Below are 23,384 nucleotides of genomic sequence, written 5' to 3'. Positions count from 1 at the left end.
GCCGTTTCCGGGATGTCAAAGTCGCTTATGTCACTGGATTTCCCCAATTTGCAGCCCGTATCGTCACTAGAATAATTCCCCATTCGTCTCTGCTCCACGTGTATACATACCTTACTGTGTCACGTTCCCGCAACGGCACCAAGCGGTATTCAATTTCGCGGTGGGCATTTGTCGTAACGCTTTGACTCGCCGATGTATCATTCCTGGCCGTCCTATGAGATCGTCTTCTTGGCTTTTTGGTTGACAGAGCCAACACGGCATCCAGTGATTGAGGGGCCTGGGTTGTGGTGTTTCTGTAATCGGTCTAAAGCTGTTTGTGGTAAGAGCCTATTATTCTGGCTGCGGGGATAGTGACTACCAAGAAGGCAGATGTTGACGAGCTCCGGTTAGAAGCAAACTTGAGAAAAATTAAGTTAGGAAGCAAAATTTTCTAGAGGAGAGTAAGTAATAGGAGTAACATAAGACCGATGGTAATGCCTGTATTCTTTACCTGGTACTTATGCTCGTATTCTTTTCCTGGTGCTTATTGGCCGAAAGACGTGAATGTGGAAACAATTTCGGGATTATCTTGGAGCTCACGAAATCTGTGAGTCGGCTTGCAACATGTCTGGATGGTTTCGTGTGCTGCCCTCCCCTCTCCCCAATGTTGGTCTTGTTCTTGCTGCTGCTGCTGCTGCTGCTGCTGCTGTTTTGACAATTTAGTGAGCGTGGACTTCTTCGCCAGGAAGAGACCTCATATCGGAATGTGGAGACAAGAGTTAACTGGACGGGAAAATCTGGTTACAAATGCATGAAAACTGGAGTCACTAGGGAATTGCGATACAGACGCAGTAAATTTGCTTTAAGTTTAGCTCCTGTTATTAGGATATGAACGCGTAAAGCCAAAATTATGTATTAGTGGATACATAAAGACAGTATGTGTGGACGAAATTGTGTTTTTGTTAACTTGCATAATCTGGTACCTAGTGTAATTTTGTGCAGTTAATATGTGTTCATCAATGTATTTAATGGTCGCTTGTTATATTTGCACGCTAGTCACTTTTGGATACAACATTTTTGTTTTCTGTTCATCTTAGTCTGTAGCGTAGGTGACGAAGACACTGAAGTGTGCACATAAGATTTCATTAAAACCGGTATTTAAAACCGTAGCGCTAGGTATTTTGACATCAGCGTGTTGAAAAGCCAGCTTACGACACAACTGCAGGCCCTCATAATCCCCACAAAAAATTAAAAACGTATTATATTTTTACACAAGTATCATTCGGAGAAATAAAGTTGCATGAAAATTAAGTGTCTAGATTGACAAGGAATACAAGAACTTCCGATCTACCTTTAACACCGGATACTGTTCAGTTGCTTATGTAAGGAATGTGCTTGCGGCCCTACGAGCTGCGGAAAACATTCAACCCAGGTAAAGAGGCATTTTCAATGGCTCGCCATACCTGCTGAAACAGCAAATCTGACACGGTTCGTGAGCACACTGAGTGAACGAAACCATAGGAAGTTGAGTAAGGCAAGACAAACAGTCACTTCTAACGTCAAGGAAGAAAAAATGGAAAAACTCGTCGGGTTTAATGAAATAACGATAATTGTGAGTGCGCACTTTGATTTTGTATTGTGTAAATTATGACGTTATCAAACTTATGTAAGGGCTAAAGGCATATGGGCAGCAACTCGCGCGTGCATAGCTGTCACCATAACATGAATGCTGACCACATGCTATGTTCATGCGGACGCCCGGCGCAGAATGCGTCTACATCTGGGTCACTAGCCGGGTGCCCGGCTGTTTGCCTGGGAATTTTGTGCGAGGTGGTTTCCACAGGGATGGCGAGGCCGCTGTCGTGAGGGTAGTTGCTGCCCAGCGTTGCCAATCTGCCGTCAGTGCAGAAGCTGCCGGTGCGTCGCAAGGCGATAAAACGTCAGTTTGGCTGAACGGAAAGCAACGTCACTGCCAAATGGAGACGCGTTCACATTAGCCGGAACATTAACATGTCTCTTCGCTGAGCCCAGTACCGAACGGTGAAAGTGAGGCAGTGAGATACTATCCGTCATGCAAAAATGTGGAATATAGTACCAGAATTAAGGACCTAGCAATGGTAGTGTTTATTAATTGCTGGAGCAGAACTGATAACTAATGTTTATTTGAGATAAGGCGGTAATATTAACTTCTTAAATGTGGTGCTGCAGAATAACACTGTAACACTGAAGATTAGATGGATGGATGGATGGAGGGAGGGAAGGACGGATGGAATAAGTAAGGAGGAGGTACTGAATTGAATTGGGAAAGAGGGGAGAGTGGAAAGAAATTACGGCAAAGCTTGACTGCAGGAAGCCATCATCAGATCCGGATGGTCATCTCGGTAGTGGAGGGTAGTGTGTGTGTGTGTGTGTGTGTGTGTGTGTGTGTGTGTGTGTGTGGTGGGGGGAGGGGTAAAAGTTGTAAAGGGAGACAGTCTCGAATACAGTAAGCAGGCTCAGATGGACGTAGGTGGCAGTAGTTACACAGAGATGACGAGACTCGCACAGGAAAGATTATTGTGGAGAGCTACATCAAACTAATCTTTGGACTGAAGACGACGACAACAACAACATAGTGTATTTACGTCTGTTGCAGCATTGGAAAGATACGTCGCTACTCATTAGGAACCGGCTGTATTTCTTTCTGTTTTCATTCTTATCAAGACTCGTGAGCCTATTCTCTCGAGAGGCGAAAAACATGCTGTTTAATTCCCCATTGGTCATGGGTTTTTTTTTTTTTTCGTGGCACGAAAAGCAGTTTTCTGTCAGGCCTGGTGGTCTAGTGCCAAGCGCGTTCCTGGAAACCGGGGAGTTGCGGAACCGAATGGATGGGACCATGGAAATTTTCAGACTTCGCTTCTCGCACGAGGCTTCACTAAAATACTAAACAACAACGTAGATATTACGACTGTACCAACGGTTACTGTTAATGTAATCGCTCCAGTAAACAGTATCACATGCGAGCAAATAAATTGAGTTATACCTGCCGTGATTTGTACTTTAGGTACTTGAGCTATGCACGGCTCCATTTAAAATAAGTAGCTCGATATAGTCGTAGGCTCGAGCCGCGCACGTCTGCTTTCATGCTCTGCAGCTAATTCGCTGCATATACCTATAGCTGTGATCCTGCAGTAAAATAGTCTCTGCATTGGCTAGAATTAAGACTTAATAAAATACACAGAAATACAAAGTAAAAGTTAAATGAATAATTTAATAACAAAGGTTCTGTTTTAAAGTCTGTAATTTATGTAGATGACAGAGAATAATGTTGGGTAATGTTTATTCAAGAAAGGACATCTCAAATAGACGGGAAGTGATTTCCCGATATTCCTTGAAAATACAGACAGAAAATACTCTTATTAAATGCAGTAAAGTTACGTCGAGAGCGTTACGAGAGTCGTAGCAAAATCCCAAAACTAAACAGTCATCAAAGATATGTGACAGCTAAGTCTGTTTCGTGGTCACAATACACGAAACAGTCACCAGCTCTAAACAGTTACCGAGCGAGCTGGCACAGTGGTTAGAATACTGGACTCGCATTCGGGAGGACGGTGGTTCAAACCCGCGTCCTGTCATCCTGATTTAGGTTTTCCGTTATTTCCCCAAATCGCTTCAGGCAAATGCCGGGCTGGCTCCTTAGAAAGAGCACGGCCGACTTCATTATCCATCCTTCCCTAATCCGATGGGACCGATGTCACGCTGTTTGTTCCCCTCCCCCAAATCAACCAACCAACCACCAAAACAGTGGAGAGTTCAGTATGATGATTTACAGATTAACACACACGACAGAAAGACTAGTAACGCATACGCTATCTATCCTCATTTCCGTAATAAAGGCGGAAAGAGTTCTACACTGGAGCACATTTAGATCTCTCGTGAGTATTGTAGTGGCTGTTCGCCTCCCAGAATCAATCACCTACACAACTGAATCGCACACGTTACTATAAGCAGGTCTGCCTTTTCCAGCACTCAAAACAAAGTGTCTAGAATCGCCCCTGTGAGATCTTCATTCGAAAACTCCTAGTCTCCTCTTGATTGCCGTAATTTTTCGCTAGTGTGTGTTTCCATTGGCTGAAGGCCATTCACAACAAAAATACATTGGTCTTAAGCTCTACAGACATGATTTGACTAGTCCTCACCACTTCCCGGACCAAACTAATATATTACAACAATATTTAAATAAAGAAATTCGGTTACACTCAGGTCGATTACAGTAAATGTAAGTAATAGGCCGCGCGGGGTAGCCGAGCTGTCTCAGGCGTCTTGTCACGGTCCACGCGGCTTCCCCCGTCGGAAGTTCGAGTCCTCCCTGGGGCATGGGTGTGTGTGTCGTCCTTAGCGTAAGTTAGTTTAAGTTAGATTAAGCAGTGTGTAAGCTTAGGGACCGATGACGCGCTAAATGGAAGGAGCTGCTCAATAAATTCCGAAATCCGATCTTAGCCGAAGATGTAGAGAAGTCTTATTACCACAAACTTTCAAATCGCGCAGTGATCACCATTCAAAGATAAGGGAAATTAGAGCTCGAACTGAGGCGCTCAGACTGTCGTTTTTCCCTCGCGCGATCCGCGAGTGGAACAGAGGTGGTGGAGGGAGGTCGGATACGACTTTGGCGCGAATTGTGCCCTCTGCCACACAAAGCTTGGTGGCTAGCGGAGTACATGTGTAGATGACCTCAGCAGTTTGGTCCCATAAGACCTTACCACAGCTGGCCGCGGTGGCCGTGCGGTTCTAGGCGCTTCAGTCCGGAACCGCGGGACTGCTACGGTCGCAGGTTCGAATCCTGCCTCGGGCATAGATGTGTGTGATGTCCTTAGGTTAGTTAGGTTTAAGTAGTTCTAAGTTCTAGGGGACTGATGACCTAAGATGTTAACTAGTGCTCAGAGCCATTTGAACCATTTTTTTGACCTTACCACAAATTTCCAAATTTGTAAGTAATAGTTTGTACATAGGTAAACAAGACAGCGTTCTTCAGCAAGTGCGTTAGTGTTAAATAACGAATTTTCGTTCAATATTGTTTATTGTTTAAACAATTTTTATGCCTCGTGACAGAAGCGTCTTTTGCTTTTCTTTTCGGCTGTTTCCCACTAATGCATGCGATTAACCGCTTTTAAATTGGCACAGTTTTTTTTAGCACTTGCAGTCAAGATTTAAATGAAGTTACTGGCAAATAGTAAACTGTTCATTAAATGACTACATAAGGGAGAAAATGTGTGATGCAGTCATGCTGTATTTATTTGCTATGTAATTGCGGAAAGTACAAAGATGTAACAGATGTTTGTATAATAAAAAAATATATAAAAGACGTAATATGTTAATAAATAAAACCGATAGAGATAAGTGGCTTTCAGGGATGATAGCTATCGTGCAATTTTACCATCTGAGGTATCTTTTGTTGAAACTGCCTGAAACATTTAAGTTAATAATTCAGTGATTTATTGTGAAGATGTTTATTCGCTTTGAAATATTAATTTCTGTAATTTTGAAGATACTGAAATATAGTCGTGTCACTGAATGCGCCCCATGTTTTCTGAGATCGCCGATGTACTTGACTGCATTCTTAAAGAGCTGTAAGAAGCCATCTTTCAGCCTGCCTGATACTCCGCCATTTGTGGTATGTCTCCTACACAAAAGCCATGCGAACAACAGCCGTCCAAATTCACAGCTTTGGGATTTACCCATTTCCGGCGACGCTGCTCGGCTTTCTGTACCTGGATTCGCCCGTACCAGTCAACTAGGCGGACCGGCCGCTGCGCGCCCTGAACCCTCGGCCCGCAAGCCTTCAGCCATACAATGATTTCACCTTACCTCGTACCAATACTGGGCATTCAAATTGCTCGCCTACATGCGCGTGACGTTACGATGTGAATCCACTTAAAACAGCAAATCCCAATGGATATCGATGTATGCTAAACTTCAACGGGAGTTTCTCCCTCAGTTCTACACCCACACGTTTTGGGTCCAAGTGATGCGTTATAGCTATCCGTGGAAAGTCTCTAATGTTTCTGTGCTATTAACATGTGCAGAAAACTCCTCTGATGGTTAATAAAATTGACATCTGGTTTATCCCCTTTCTTAAGTAAAATTAATGAACGCAGCATATCAGTCTTTTAATTAATCGTAGATTAATTAATTTATAAATTCTAGATACGTTAAAAACTAATAATACCAGAAAATACTCATTTGCACTTGTCCTTTCAGGTGGCTAACGATACGGGTATTCCGTCCGCCGAAGAACTGAGAAGCGCTGTTGGTGTACAAACCATTATCCTAAATGACCGGTAAGTTCATGCAGTTTATATCATTCTAATGGTTGAGTAGTCATGTGTTACTATACTACCGGACACGATATTTTTTTCTCAGATTTCTGATACCTAACAATTTTCGTTAGGAATGTTACGAAATTTTATTTGCCTCTCCAACAATGTGATGACTGATTTACCACAGAAATTAAGACACAAAAGTAATTACAGGCGGGGAGCTTTGACATTCACGATAGAAACTGCTTCCGGATGTTACTCACGTGAAAGGCCAGCAGGAGGGAAAAAAAGGTGAATGTACAAAGTATGGCTAGTTTGAAGCTAGTGCATAGGAAGCAGATTGAAGTTTCATGTACCATTATCGTTACTTCTTCCGTCAAAACACAACTAAATATTGTGCCGAACGAATCCATATAATAAATAATCGAAAAGTTCCGAAACATTAAAGTTACTGGGATATGTTAAAAATCTTATTCGGACAAAAAAAAAGGGGGGGGGGGTGGTTTCGGTCACTTGCTTGGTTCTGCGTGTCTGGAGACACGTAATTAGAGTAACGTGAACGGTAAGTGTTAGCACACTTGCAATGGTTGAAGCAAATATTTTTCAGACTGCGAAAGATTTCTAGTGAGACTTAGAAGATTTGAAAATTTTACAGTCTCTAATGTTAACATTTATAATGAAATTAAAATGTAAAACAAAATGAAACAAACATTAAGTATATCACAATTTTTTTATATTCAAGTATGTTTTTAGTACATAAAATGTTATCAACAGAATGCAAACTTCCATTGGAGGCTATTGTACTCATAAAGCCACGAAAGAATTCCTTAACTGATGGGTACTAAGAAAGTTTACATTGTGTTGCATCATATAGATAAGTCAGAAACCAATTCTTTACATGTTTAATTCTGTCTAAACAGGTGCAACAGGCAGTAGCTCACGAACCTTTAACTTTTGTCGTGATTAGACATAATTAATAAAGCTCACGCTGAAGAAAACTTGCAAGCGGTTTAGCACTATAATTTTTATTGTTGGTTAATGTTAGGGAATCTCCGCAGTCAGTGGAACCCCATGTCTGCGATACTGAACCATAATTAAAAGGCATGAAATGTGTTCACATATTGCTAATACGGTACCACCACAGTTATACGGTTTGGTAGTACAAATGAAAATCTGTGCCATACCGGGAGTCGAACCCGGATTTCCCGCTTTACGCGAGCGGTCGTCGTAATCGCTCTAGCTATCTGAGCATGCTTCACGGATGAAGCCAAACTTCCATATATCCCAGTGTTGCTTCACATAGTGCTCACGTAATTATGTGATTCCCGCTGAGGGAGATACTCATTCGTCAGCCTTGGCTTTAACACGAAATAGATTAGTGCAGTGTCTGTATTTGACAGTGCCTGTAAAGTTCATTGCAATATTCCTTCGGAGATGCATGCATATCCGAAGGAACATTGGAGTGAACTTCACACACAATGTCAAATAGACACACTGCACTAATTTAATGCGTAATTAGAAGGGTTAGAGATTGTTTATTGCTTAATGTCGGCTTCGAAGACTCGATCAGCTCTGTGCATGACACTCATGTCACTGAAAAAAGAATGTTCTGGAAGTACAAAAACTAGAAGGAGGTGTATTTTGGATGCGGGTACGTGAAAGAAGAAATCCCTGAGCCTTCATTTCTCTATATGTATTACATTGTTACAGGCAACAAATTCTGGCATTTTTTACTACATATCCGCATGAAACTGGCAGTCTGAAAATGAGAGTGCAGCTCCTCGTGAAGTGTCACAGGGAATTGTGCAAGCCAAACATAAATAGGTTCTTCAAGCCACCTTCTGGGATCAGCTCATAAGAATTGAGTGTTCCGTCAGAGCAACGCTTCAGCAAATCAACGAAAAAATATATTTATTGTTTGTAATCTACTGCAGCTTAAATAGAATTCTTGAGCATACTCCACATAGTGCTGATCTCGCACCCCCACCCCACACCCTTTCCTATGATATATTTATATATAGGGTTCTTCACACATACCGTTCAGACATTAATTTTTGGAAATGGTGCATACGGTTTTCTGTAGGTAAAATGTATTATAGGCAAAATGACCTTTTCATTGTGTGGAAGCTGCTGTAAAATGGGCAAAGCGAACTCAAATTCAGAATTTCACATACAAACATAGCAAAATCTGTAGTTAAAAAAACTGTCAAACATGAACATTTTATGTCTAAAACGTTTTATGTATTAGGCGTGTTTCGAAAGTGTCTGGGTGGTTTAAGTAGTTAGAGCATCTGCCTAGGAAGCAGAGGGCTCAGATTCGAATCCCGGTCTGGCATAAATTTTCAACTTTCCCCATTGATTTCAATCAACGCCCGCTCACAGTCAATGTTTGTAATGTCTTTGCGTCTCTCCAAAGCTTATTGGGATGCTTTCGCCACTACCATCGCCCTTCACACCACAACATATGAAGTTATCGATGCGGTTGTCCAGAACACAACTGCAACCAGTGTATCAGCGCCGGCCGCTGTGACCGAGCGGTTCTAGGCGCTTCAGTCCGGAACCGCGCTGCTGCTACGGTCGCAGGTTCGAATGCTGCCGCGGACATGGATGTGTGTGATGTCCTTAGGTTAGTTAGGTTTAAGTTGTTCTAAGTTGTTGGCGACTGATGACCTAAGCAGTTAAGTCCCATAGTGCTCAGAGCCATTTGAACAAAACCGCCACCTCGTACAACAGCAACAGAAACGAGAATGCTGGGAATGGTATGTTCCTACAGTTGGACCACATACCCTTCCTTCGCAGGTTTGGGCAAAGATTAGACGCCTCTCTGGACACTAGTACCTTGCGGGTGTACCTGGTATCGTCTACGCTGATCCAGACGCTGTTGCCAAACATTTTGCTTTTCATTATGCTTGAATCTCTGCGTATGAGAATAATCAGCCTGCATTTCGTGTCCTCAAACAGCAGGTAGAGCGACTTCCTTTACCATTTGCTACATGTCACATTGAACCTTATCTGTCCAGTGAGTGTGAATTCCGCAGTGTCCCAGCCCTTTGCCCTGACACTGCTCTAGCGCCAGACTGCACCCACAACGAAATGCTCCAAGATTTGACAGTGGACTGCTAGGATCACATCCTTGCCATTTTCATCCATATCTGGAGCAAGGGTGAGCTTCCCTCTTAGTGGCGAGAAAACGTGATCATCCCAGAACTGAAATCTGGTAAATATCCCCTTTATATGGACAGATATCGCCAAATTAGTCTCACTTATGTTCTCTGAAAGTTGTTTGAACTTATGGTGAACCGACGGTTGTGTTGGTGCCCTGAGACTAGCGGTCTACAGCTCAGTTCGAGGGAGGTTTTTGACAAGGCCTTTCTACTGTCAGCAATTTGGTCTGCCAGTAGACTGCTATCTGGTTAACTTTTCCCTGGCATTATTATCTTATCACTGTCTCCTTTGACTTGCATAGGCCATATGACACCACATGACATCACCACATCCTTATTACCCTCCACGATTGGGGATCTCAGTGCCAATTCCCGACTTTTGCCCGGAACCTCTTGTCATGCCATACACCCCAGGTTCAAATGGATGTGTCCCATAGAACTCCCCATATACAAGAGAATGGAGTACCACAGGGCTCTGTATTGAGTGTGCCTCTTTCTAGTGGCTGTGAATGGTCTCAGTTAAGGTGTGGAGTCTATAGTTAGTCTCCCTGTATACTGATTCCTTTTGCATCTACTATTGCTCCTCAGCTGTGGGTGTTGCTGACTGCCGTCTGCAGGGTGCCATAGAAAAGTTCAGTCCTGGGCTCTCACACAAGTCTTTCAGTTTTCCGTCACCAAACGTGTGTCATACATTTCTGTTGCCTTGGTACTGTCCATCCCCAACAAGGACTCTCGATGACCAAATACTCAGTGTGCTGCACTCTTTTTTTTTTTGTGATTGATCTTTGATGCCCGGTTGACGTGGCTTCCCCATATTCACCAACTTAAGCGACCATGCTGGTTATACCTTAATACTCTTCGCTGTCTCAGTTACACCAGCTGGGGTGCAGACCACTCTACACTTTTGCAGCTCTACAAGGCTTTGATCCTGTCGCCTCTTGATGATGGGGGCCTGTTGTATGACTCAGCATCGCCCTCAGCATTGCGGATGCGAGAACTGATACACCATTGTGGTGTTTGACTTGCGACAGGTGCCTCTCGGACCAGCGCTGTGGAAAGCCTACTAGCAGAGGCTAGCGTCCCTCCCTTGGAGATTTGGCGCCATCAACTGCTGCTCAGCAATGCAATACACATTCGCTGCTGTCCTGAGCACCCAACTACTGTGTCCTTTTTGCTGGTAGGGAGATCTACCACCCACAACACAGGCCAAGGTGTTTAGTCAAGATTGCAGTTCGCATAAAGAGTCTCTGCTCTGAACTCTTTCGCGTGCAATAGTGTGCATCCCTGTGGTGTGTACCTGGTCCTCGGATCTACACCGATCTCTCCACTTGACCGACAGACTCAGTAGACACTATGGTTTTTCGCCTCCTGTTCAGGGACGCCCTTCAAGCATTTCTGTGTTATAGACTAATGTCTTTATGGTCGACAGACAAACAGGTTTTGCCTACACACGCGCAAGATGCAGCAAACTGTGCTCCCTACTTTCAGATGCAGAATTTGTAGCCATTGCTCGAGCCCTCATCCACATTAGTTCATCCAATAGTGAGTCATTGTTAATTGGCGGTGACTGCTTGAGTAGGCTTCAGGCTTTTGACCAGTGCTACCCTCAACACCCATTGGTTGTTACTATCCATGACCTCCTATATGACCGCCACCACGCTCGACGATCGATCGTCTTTGTATGGATCCCTTGTCATGTTAGGATCCCAGTGAACGAACGTGCTGCCTGGTTGACAGCCGACTGTGGAGATGGGGGTACAGGAACCGAACCTTCGGTCAGCTCTGTGCCATCTGTTGTTGGAGGCTTGAAATGGTGATTGGTGTGCCCTGGTTTCTCCATATATACTGCTAACCACTAGAGACCATGACCATGTGGCAGTTTTCCGTTTGTGCTTCTTGCAGTGTATTACTGTCCTTTTTTGGTTGTACACTGGCCACACTTGGCTGATCCACGGCCACTTTCTCCTGCAAAGTATTCATGAGAGTACATGAAGTAAAATTCCCAGATGATGGAAACTGTTACCCTCAAATACTACACAGTGGGTTCCTGAATGAAACACTTCCCACAAAAAATGTCCCAAGTTTAACAAACCCGATGGATTTCAGTAAATAATATCTGCGCTCACTATCCATAGCTAACTAGAGATAACTTGATTAGCTCTCGTCATGTAAAGATGTAATTGTCATCCAAGTTGATTTCTTCTCAGCTGACCGCAGTCTCTGCTGCATGCAGTAAACATTGCGTTGCAAAGTGGGAAATGGGAAAGTATTCAATGTGTCCGCATCTCGTGGTCGTGCGGTAGCGTTCTCGCTTCCCACGCCCGGGTTCCCGGGTTCGATTCCCGGCGGGGTCAGGGATTTTCTCTGCCTCGTGATGGCTGGGTGTTGTGTGCTGTCCTTAGGTTAGTTAGGTTTAAGTAGTTCTAAGTTCTAGGGGACTTATGACCACAGCAGTTGAGTCCCATAGTGCTCAGAGCCATTTGAACCATTTGAATCTCATTGATCACTTGTGATCGGTCCATCACTTCCATCAATTTGCATTGACACTAATCAAAATTTGTAATTATCGTTTCCTGGTGAATTGAGTGATACTGAAATTATTGTTAACAAGTTGTCAGTGCAAGTAATGTCAACAGCACAGTTGGAGCTTTATGTTGATATTTAAACGATAAATATAGAAGATAAAAGATTTACGTCTTGGCGCCCAGCGTAGTAAGTGAATCCTCATTGTCTCTGTTCAATGTGATACGCATTTTGCTCGCCCGGCCGTTCTCGCGCTGTGATACCATCTGGCACGTCATTGGATTAGTCTGCTTTGTGATCCTACATACAAGCTAGCATGGCGTAACAAAATCTTCCTATACTGTGCATTAAAACATAGCAACAAAAATATAATGAACGTGAACAGTGATGTGGCATAAACGCCACACTCAGACGTGAGGACCCACCCTTCTGTTGGTGTGATTCCCGTCTGACAATGGCGCATATCCGTCTGGACTGCCCTAAAAGCGGCTGATCTGATTTTATGTTTAACCCGTGAAAGTGGTTTTACTCATCTCTGTGACGTAGGGCACATTAGTCATGTCAGTCGCCTGAATGATTGGTCCCCGTCACTTGCCCTGACCCAAGGGGCCCATGGCTGCCCTTCCTCGGTAGTCCGACCTGGCTCCTGCCCTTCCCATCTTTTTGATTCGTCTCACACGCGTCGTCATTTTACTCTTTCCTGAGGTTTTATCTTGTCCATGTAGCTCGTTTACTTGTGGTAAAGGGATCAGATGCAGAAGGTGTGTCTCCAGTCACATGACGTGTCTCAGGAGGCCTCCAGCTACTTTCTGGGCAGGGCAGCTCTCCCACTTATGCCCTTTTACCCCTCTCTCAATTCTACTTGCCTCTCTCTCTTTGTTTTCTTGATTCTCAGATACAGTCGAATTCACTGGGATTTGTTTTCTTTTGTGTCCTTCCTTTCTGGCGACTGTTCCTGGGACGAAACACAAAGGTTTAAGGGACTGATGGGCCTTGTAGTTTGGTCCATTTAACGCTATCCATCCAAACATCCAAACTGCCCTCCTTCAGCACCTCCTCTCTCCCATCCTCCTCCTTGGGGATTTTAATGCTCATCGGCCCTGGTGGGGCAGTCCTTTTTTGTCGCGTAGGCGTCTCCTCATAGACAGGTTGTTTGCAGATCACGACCTGCGTCTTTTTAATAATGGTTCCCCTACCCATTTTAGTGCCACTTATGGCATTTTCTCTGCCATTGATCCTTCTCTTAGTTTTCCTCCCCTTCTCCCTTCATTACGCAGGTTGCTTCACAATAACCTCTGTGGCAATATCCACTTCCCATTGATTCTCTCTTTCCCTTCCCACCTCCCAATGGCCAGATTGCCCAGCTAGGCTTTCGATCGCACTGATTGGCCCCTATCTATCTCTGAGGTCATGTCCTTAATGTCCTTTGCCTCCTTGTCCACACCTCTTTGGGTGCGGATTATTTGACTGTTATTGGGCCTTGTTCTGTCCTATCTGAACTATGGTTGTCAAGTTCATGGCTCAGCTGCCCATTCCACATGGTTCTTCTTGGACCCTGTCGATAGTCTTCTGGTTGACATTGGGATCTCCCTCCCCCCTTTTGGTTTGGCAGTCCCAGCTCTGTTTCCTATGCCATTGCTATCCGCTTTTTCCCTGATCACCCCTGCTGTTCTGTTCAATTCTTCTCGCAGCTTCAGGACGTCACCTGCCTGCAGCCCAAACTCGAATGAGCTTACTAGTGGGTTTCGCCTCACTTCTCTCCGCCATGATGTCCATCTTCCCTTTTTGTCCTTTTCCCCACATTCTCTCCTGAACCCCCTCACTCCTACTCTCAGATCCTCCATCTCGGATTTCGATGGCTCTCTCCTGGGGTCCATAAGCCTTCATCGCTCCAATGGTGTACCATTCTTTGTTCTGCTGTCTCTTATGGGAAGTTCAGGATGCTATTGTTTTCTACACAGAGGGCCCTACATCTGCTGATCACATGGGATCAGGCACTCCACACCTTCTGTTGGCACAGTAAGCCATCTCTTGCCTGCCACATATGGGGTGTTTACTGTGGAAAAGGTAGTCATTTACTGGGCCCTCTGCATTATGAAACGGTCCTCCCTCATCCAATTTCGTTATGTATGGACTCGATGAGTGACCTTCAGGCTATCGTCCAGCGTTTTTCCTGACACCCCACGGTCTGTGCCACCCACAAACTTCTCGCCGATCTTGACCATGTTGTTTGTTCGGCTGATCTAGTTTAGGTTCCTGGCCTCGTGGGTATCCATGGTAATGAGTTTGCCAGTTTCTCTGTCCACCCCTCCAGAGGTGGAGCCGGCCGAAGTGGCCGTGCGGTTAAACGCGCTACAGTCTGGAACCGCAAGACCGCTACGGTCGCAGGTTCGAATCCTGCCTCGGGCATGGATGTTTGTGATGTCCTTAGGTTAGTTAGGTTTAACTAGTTCTAAGTTCTAGGGGACTAATGACCTCAGCAGTTGAGTCCCATAGTGCTCAGAGCCATTTGAACCAGAGGTGGATTTGCGGCTTCATGTCAAATCCCTTTCTGCTTAGTCGTGGGCTGACTCTTAAGGAGCCACCCCACTATCTAATAAACTTCGTGTGATTAAGGGGATTCCCAGCATGTGGCGTTCTTCCTTCCGCATCTCCTGGTGGGAGTCTACCATTCTTTGCAATCTTCGTATCGGCCTTACCAGGCTGATCTATGGTTTCTTACTCGATAATGAGCCGTCCTTCGTTTGTAATTGTGGGGCCCCCCCTCATAGTTATCCATATGTTGCTAGACTGCTCCCGCCTTTAGGTCCTTTGCACTACATTCCCTCCCTCCCTCCGTCAGTTGGTAGGACACATCCCGAGGGACACCAGGGATCGAATACAGTAAGCGGATTCAGATTGATTTGGTTGCAGTGCTTAGGGAAACGGCGAGAAGTATGGGCCGCTATTCAAACTTCGCGCCAGTCGCGTAAGAGTGGAGCTGTTAGCGCTGCTATGAGGATGCATTTCAGGTATGCTTTAAATACACGCCGTAACGGTCATGAGCATTAGTGATCTTTGAGATTGGACGTGTTGAGTTGTTAGTCAAGAATGCCTTTAAGGCGACGAAGACGCCATTTTTTAACACTTTGAGTTTGAACGAGGTTGTGCAACAGGATTACGGGTTACTGTATGTTCCTTCTGCGATATTGTAGAAAGACTTGGCAGGCATGTAGCCACTGAACTTGACTGTTGGCAGCGGTGGCCACAAGAGTATACGCTCGCAACAAGGCCGGGCGCCGGATGTGGACGCACTACCGAGAGGGAAGATCATTATGTCCGGCGTATGACTCTGGCGCATTGTACTGCAGCTGCAGCATCAATTCGAGCAGCAGTTGGCACCACAGTGACACAACGAACTGTTACAAATCAGTTACTTCAAGGACGCCCTGTAGCGTACATTCCACTGCCCCCAAACCACCGCCATTTGCGACTTCACCGATGTCCAGCGAGAGCTCACTGGAGGGCAGGGTGGAGGTCTGTTGTGTTTTCCGATGAAAGTTGGTTGTGCCTCGGCGCATTGTACTGCAGCTGCAGCATCAATTCGAGCAGCAGTTGGCACCACAGTGACACAACGAACTGTTACAAATCAGTTACTTCAAGGACGCCCTGTAGCGTACATTCCACTGCCCCCAAACCACCGCCATTTGCGACTTCACCGATGTCCAGCGAGAGCTCACTGGAGGGCAGGGTGGAGGTCTGTTGTGTTTTCCGATGAAAGTTGGTTGTGCCTCGGTGCCAGTGATGGCTGCATGTTAGTTAGGAGGGGGCCAGTTGAGGGCCTCCAACCACCCTGTCTGCGTGCTAGACACACTGGACCTACAGTTGGAGTTACAGTCTGGGGTGCGATTTCGTATGACAGCAGGAGAACTCTAATGGTTATTCGACGCACCCTGACTGCAAATTTGAACGTCAGTTTGGTGATCTGACCTGTTGTGCTGCTATTGATGAACAGCATTTCAGGGGGCTGTTTTCCAACAGGATAACCACATACCACTGTTGTAACTCAACATGCTCTGCAGAATGTCGACTTGTTGCCGTGGTCTGCTCGATCACTAGGCCTGTGTGTAATGCAAATATGGGGCATCATCGGCTTTATCGACAAATAGCACAAACTGTGCCTGTATTTACTTACCAAGTTTAGCAGGCATGGAATTCCATCCCACAAACTGACATCCGGCACCTGTAGAACACAATACTTAAAAGTTTGAATGCTTGCATTGAACATTCTGGCGGTTACTGCAGTTATTAACAAACCAGCATTACACATTTGCATGGCTTATCTCGCGTTTACATTAGCCTGTTATCATGCAATGTTAATCACTTAAATATGTTACCGAGACAAATGTATTCCCGAAATTTCATTACTGTACATTAATTGTTTTTGGTGTTGCAATTTTTTACCCGTCGTTGTATAAACAGATTTGCTTGTGAACCACCTTTTTTATTTAAGAACCTATATTTTGTTCTGCGGCCCATAGTAACCGACGCTTTTCTTAACATCACGAATTTCTTTTGTTGGTGCATGTCGTTTTGATCTGAAATCATTTTTTCGCCGAGTATACCAAAACAAATGTCCAGGTAATGATTTTATACAGTTAGTCCTTATTTCAAAACAGACGAAATTTTTATACCAATTTTAGCTTGAGTGACCCATACAAGCTGCTGTTCACTTTTGCAGAGACGAAGAGGCAAGATAGTCTAACGTGAATAGCTGCATCAAACCATTCCGCAGACCGAAGACGACAGCGAATACCACCATAATTGGCGTCGCGTTTTCATAGTAGCCGTGGCAGGTCTGGGTGTGGCGCCATGGTTTGCGTGCACGATAAGCTGGCCAGCGGCTGGGAGCGAGCAGCGCGCGGAGTTCTCCCCGTGCGAATCGATGACGCGGCTGGCGAGCTGGGCGCTGCGCCCTGCCCAGGGAAGGTTAACGGGACGCTCTGCACGAAATTTCTGATTCTGTTCTGGGATATTTTCTCGCGTAATATCCTGAAACACGTGACTCGGGTCAGTCAGATGTATGCAGTATTTCTTGATTTCCGGAAAGCATTTAGCTTAGTACCGCACCTACGACTGTTATCGAGAGAGCGGTATATCTGTGAGTGTACGAGTAAAGAGGATTTATTGGCAGGCAGGACACAGATTACTGTAAATGGAGAGTCATCGACGTTTGTAGAAGTAACATCAGGTGTGCCTCAGGGAAGTGTGGTGGGACCTTTACTGTTCATGTGGTATATTTAATGTTTGAGAGCCAGCGTTAAGAGTAAGCTCGGACTTTTGCGTATCATGCAGTTGCCTATAATGAAGTACGGTCTAAAAAAAGTACAAATATTCAATCAGATCTTGATAAGATTTCGAAGCGGTCAGAGGATTGGCAGCATGATTTAATAGTTCAGAAATACAAAATTGTACACTTCATTAAACGAAAAAATGCAGTACCGGATGAGTCAAAAAGAAGCAAAACATTTCAGTTGTTTGTTACAGACAGTCTTTAAAAGATAGAAACACATTGCGCATGTCACTGGATACAGGAAGGTTCAAATTTTTGACACAGTTGCGCTCTTGTTTGTTTGTAGTAACATGGCGATTACACCACAAGAAAAATCATTTTGTGTGTTGGAATTTGCGCGAAGTCAATCCATTGTTAGAGTGCAACATGCGTTCCGTTATCGATTCTGCAAGAGCAGCCTGTGCACAAGAATATTTATGACTGGCATACAAAACTCTTGGGAATGTCGTTGTATATGTAAAGGGAAGAGCACTGGTCGGCCACGCACGTCTGATGAAAATGTGGAGCGCATCTGAGATGCGCTAACGTGGACCACTTGCTAGTCCACAAGACGGGTAGGTCAGCAACTTCAATTCCTCAAACAACGGTGTGGCGTGTCTCTAAATGATAACTGCATACGAAGCCTTGTTGCAGTCAGTGCAACCATTGCGTCCCGGTGACCGTAACAGAAGGTACGAATTTTGCATTCCAGTTCTCCAGGATATGGCAGAGAACACTTTTTCCGAGCTACTCACCTTTTCTGACGAGTCGACGTTTCATCTATCGGGTAGAGTAAACCGCCACAATTTAAGAATGTGCGGGTCACAAAATCCTGGCGTTGTCGAACATGAAAGAGACTCGCCAAAACTGAATGTGTTTGTGCCGTTTCTGTTCACAACGTTTATGGATCTTTCTTTTTTTGCGGAGGATAGTGACAGGAATGTCATACCTGGACATGCTGTAGAGTTGGTTGTTTCCTTAGCTTCCCGAAGATTCCAGTGATTTAATTTTTATTCATGACTGTGCCCCGCCTCACGTTCACCTTGGGGTGAGGCCGTTGTCTTAACAACACCATTCCACAACGTTTGATTCGAAGAGGTGAACAAAAAGATTGTTGATTAGTTTTGGCCTCCCTGGTCTCTAGACCTCACACCTTGCAATTTTTTTCTGTGGGTGTACATAAAAGATGGAGTTTTGTCGCACCTATGACAGCTATTCTTCAAGAGCTGAGAAATCGAAATGTTGAGACCGTCGATTCAGTAAACAGTAACCTGTTGATACATGTGTGGAATGAAATTGGGTATCGTGTGGATGTTTCTCGAGTAACCCATGGTGTCCATGTTAAGTGTATGGTATGTTGTCTGAACGAACGTAAAACCCTGAACCTTTCTCTATCCAGTGACATCCGTAATGTGTCTCTCTCTTTCGTAGTCTCTAACGAACAACTAAAATCTGTTCTTTCTTTTTGAACCACCCTATATTCTAGAACTATACAATTAGTAAATTAGTAAATCATGGTTGGATTCACTCATCTAGGTACCTGCGCGGAACAGTTTGTTGGGATATGACACTGAGTTCTCACATAGGGTCAGTCGTAGGTAAAGCAGGTGCTAGAATTCGGTTCATTGGTTAAATATTGGGAAAATTCAATCACTACACAAAGGAGATTACTTACAAATCAATTGTGCAACCGACTTTAGATTATTGCTCATGTGTGTGGGACCCAAAACACACTGGGCCATCGGGGGACTTTGAACGTTTACAAAGAGGTCGGCACGAATGATATCAGATTTTACCCACTGTAGAGCATCACGGAAATGTTGAAAAAGCTGAAATGGCAGAAACTCGGAGGTACATGGAAATTAATTCGCGAAAGCCTGCTTACAAAGGTGCGGCAACCAGTATCGAGCGACGATTATACGGACATTCTTCATCCTCGTATGTACCACGCCTGTAGGGACCGTGAAGACAAGATTAGAGCTATTACACTACGCACAGAGCTATTCAAGCAGTCATTCTTCCCACTCTCCATACGCTATCGGAGCTGGAAGAAACGTTAACGTGTGATTCCATACTAATAAGCAAACAACACCAACTTGACTTCACATCGATCCTAGCATTGAACCGCGCGCGAAAATTTGGGCCATAGCTCTGACACAACGCATTTGTTGCTTTTTGAATTTACAGCTTTTAAAATTCGGAGCGCACCAGTTGTCTGTCACTTACTCCGCCCCACTGCAGTACCATAAAGTCGGGTTTCCACAGGCTTGAATTACTTAGACGTGCATTGCTCCAGCGCCACTCTCGTAAGTCAACTTAGGTGTGGTAACACCCTACTGGAACACTGTGATGCCAGATTATGCGTAAGCTACGAAAGTTAAAAGGTGTTTTGGTGTAGAATCGTTTATGTATGTGAACATAGTCTTCAACAAAGTAAAGTGGCAAAATGTTCTTACACAGTGCGATAGGAATATTATTCTAGCATTCAGCAACTCTTGTAATCACTTCTTTGTAATAGAGTAACACACCACTGTTCGAAGCGACGAAATAGATTAAATAATATTGTAACTGAGATTGTGAACTCGCTGAGATTCATATTACTGCAGAACAGTCAGTACTGTTAAAGCACTTTTTCTTTCAGTATAGTGTAACTATTTTGGGCTTTAGTCATGAAGTGTAATACTGCGGTGACATGAAAATTTATTTGTGGCTTCAAAGACTTAAAACTACTCCCCACCAGCATTTAAATCCTATGTAAACACAACAGTATTCGTGTTGGCGCTGTCATTGAGTAATGACTGTTTTGCACAGTAGTACAAAGTATGGTTACAGCACCCTCGACCTATCAGTACCTTGACTGACACTGAAAATAAAAACAAAGCTGAATTATTGAGACAAAAAACTTACTTTCCGATGTACCGCCTGGGTGTACCTGGTATTTTCGAGGCTGGTGATGTTCAAAATGATCCAGACGCTGTTGCCGAACATTTTGCATTTGATTACTCGTGAGGCTATGTGTCTGCGAATCATCAACCTGCATTTCATGTCCTGAAACAGCATATAGAGCCACTTCCTTTACCATTTACTACCGTCATCTGGAACCCTATAATGCTCCATTCAGTGAGTATGAATTCGTCAGCGCTGTCGCCTTTTGCCCTGACACAGCTCCAGGGCCAGACTACATCCAAGGCAAATGCTTAAACACATACCATTGTATTGCCAATATCTCACCCTTGCCATTTTCAACTATATCTGGAGTGTCTATGTGTTCCCGTTCCAGTGGCAAGAAAGCGTGATTATACCAGTACTGAAATCAGATAAAAAGCTCCTTGAGATGGACACTTATCGTCCAGTTAGCCTCACTAATGTTCTCCGCAAGTTGCTTAAATGTATGGTGAGCAGATGGCTATGTTGGTACTTTGAGTCTTTGAGTCTTTTTGCTCCGTCACAGGGCGGTTTTCGCCAAGGCTGTCCTACTACTGACAATTCTGTCTGCCTGGAGTCTGCTATTCCGTCAGCTTTTGCCCAGTGTCAACATATTATCGCTGACTTCTTCGACTTGCATTGGGCTTGTGAGACCACATGTCGTCACTACATTGTCATTACCCACCATGAGTGAGATCTCAGGGCCAGCTCCCGATTTTTGGCTGGAACTTCTTGTCCTGCCAAACTTTTCAGGTTCAAGTCAGTGCTTCTCACTGTACTCCACATACACAAGAGAAAGGAGTCCCACAGGGCATTGTATTGAGTGTGTACCTTTTTTAGTGGCTATCAATGTTGTGGCCGCAGCTATAGGGTCTACTGTCACCTTCCTTGCATGCTGATTACTTTTACTCCATGTGTGGAGTCCTACTATTTTGTGGGATTGGTCTTTGATGCCCAGTTGACGTGACTTCTCCATCTTTGCAAACTTAAGCGAATGTGCTGGTCACACCATAATACTCTTCGCGGTCTCAGTAACACCAGCTGGGATGCAGGCCATTCTACACTTCCTTTGGCTCTACAGAGCCCTGATCCTATTGCGTCTTAATTATGGGAGCCTGGCGCATTGCTCACAAGGGAACCTCCCCATCGCACCCCCCTCAGATTTAGTTACAAGTTGGCACAGTGGATAGGCCTTGAAAAACTGAACACAGATCAATCGAGAAAACAGGAAGAAGTTATGTGGAACTATGAAAAAATAAGCAAAATATACAAACTGAGTAGTCCATGTGAAAGATAGGGAACATCAAGGATAGTGTGAACTCAGGAGCGCCGTGGTCCCGTGGTTAGCGTGAGCAGCCGCGGAACGAGAGGTCCTTGGTTCAAGTCTTCCCTCGAGTGAAAAGTTTACTCTCTCTATTTTCGCAAAGTTATGATCTGTCCGTTCGTTCATTGACGTCTCTGTTCACTGTAATAAGTTTAATGTCTGTGTTTTGCGACCGCACCGCGAAACTGTGCGATTAGTAAACGAAAGGACGTGCCTCTCCGATGGGAACCGAAAACATTTGATCCCAAGGTCATAGGTCAACCGATTCCTCCACAGGAAAACACGTCTGATATGTTCTATACGACATTGGTGACGTCATGTGCGTCACATGACAGGAATATGTTGTCGACCCACCTAACTTGTACACTTGGCGAATGGGTAAAAAGATTCTTCTACCTTGCCCGATTTAGGTTTTCTTGTGGATGTGATAATCACTCCCAAAAAAGGGATGAAAACATAAGAGTTTGTGACATAAACTGCAACAAATGAATGCAACAGCTTCACAGTCGCAGAGTTTTCCCTGTGCTCTATCAAAACATATGTTTTTAACGTTTTCAAATTTTTCCGTGTGTAGACCGTCAAATCCTGTATATGTCCAAGCAAATCTGAACATGTCCTGGAATTTTGGAGAGCGAAGTTGATTACGTGTGAATGCCTGAACTTTGATAATTGTCTGAAAATAAAAAATTAAATGTTTCAGTTGAGGGAAGACTTGAACCAAGGACCCCTCGCTATGCAGCTGCTTACCCTAACGACGGGACCACGGCGCTCCTGAGCTCACACTATCCTTGATGTTTTCTATCTTTCACATGGACTACTCAGTTTGTATATCTTGCTTATTTTTTTCATAGTTCCACACAACTACTTCCTGTTTTCTCCATTGATCTGTGCTCAGTTTTTCAAGGCCTATCCACTGTGCCAACTTATAACTAAATCTGAGGGGGGTGCGCTGGGGAGGTTCCCTTGTCAGCATCGCCTTCAGCTTTGTGGACCCGTGACCTGATACACCATTGAGGGTTCTGACTTAGGACAAGTTTCTTTCGGACCAGCCCTGTGACCAGCCTACTTGTGGAGGATGATGACCCTCCCCTACATATCAGGCACAAACAACTGCTGCTGAACTGCCCAACACACAGTTGCCACTCTCCTGAGCATCCGAACTACCGTGTCCCTTTTCTTGGTAGGGAGATCTACATTTGATTACAGAGGCCAAGGTGTGGGGTCACCATCGCAGTTTGCGTACAGAGTCTCTGCTCTTAGCTCCATCTGTCCACACTGTCACCTCTCGTCAAGGAGAAATCTCGTGTGCCCCCATGGTCTGTACCTCGTCCTCGGATTTGCCATGGCCTCTACTTTGGACAAAAAGACTCGGTAGACCCTATGGTTTTTCGCCTACTGTTCCTGGATGTCCTTAATGCGTTTCTTGACCCATATGTCATATACACTGATGGCTCTATGGTCGACGGACGAACGGGTTTTGCCTACACTCGTACAAGTTCTAGTGAACTATGCTCGCTGCTATACATATGCAGTGTATTCACTGCAGAATTGGTAGCCATTGCTCGAGCACTCAGCGCTACATTTGTTCATGCAATGGTGAGTCGTTCTCTGATCAGTATTGACTCCTTGAGTAGTCCTCAGGCTGTTGACCAATGCTGTCCTCGACGCTCATTGGCTGTTTCTATCCATAGTCTCCTGTATGACCACCACTGTAAGGTCGGCTGCCTTTGTACGGATCCTGGTCACGTTGGGATCCCAGTGAACAAACGTACTGATCGGTTGGCGAAGTTTGCTACCAGGATGCCGATTTTGGATATGCTGGTCGTGGAACTGGACCTTCGATTGACTGTATGCAGTCAATT

The 23,384-nt window shown here is 44.7% G+C and overlaps 1 protein-coding gene across 1 annotated transcript in view; it reads left to right on the top strand.

The window, feature by feature from the left end:
• The window catches only part of LOC124555348, a 457,917-nt gene that overhangs the window by 109,933 nt on the left and 324,600 nt on the right, over window positions 1-23,384 (top strand). The window contains exon 2 of the mRNA XM_047129228.1: window positions 6,217-6,296. The gene's annotated coding sequence lies outside the window, so the exon portion shown is untranslated. The remainder of the gene's footprint in view (window positions 1-6,216; window positions 6,297-23,384) is intronic.

This window comes from Schistocerca americana, chromosome X (genome assembly GCF_021461395.2).
Source record: "Schistocerca americana isolate TAMUIC-IGC-003095 chromosome X, iqSchAmer2.1, whole genome shotgun sequence".
Lineage (NCBI taxonomy): Eukaryota > Metazoa > Arthropoda > Insecta > Orthoptera > Acrididae > Schistocerca > Schistocerca americana.
The sequence above is the reverse complement of the archived record's forward strand: the minus strand, read 5'-3'. Positions and strand labels throughout refer to the sequence as shown.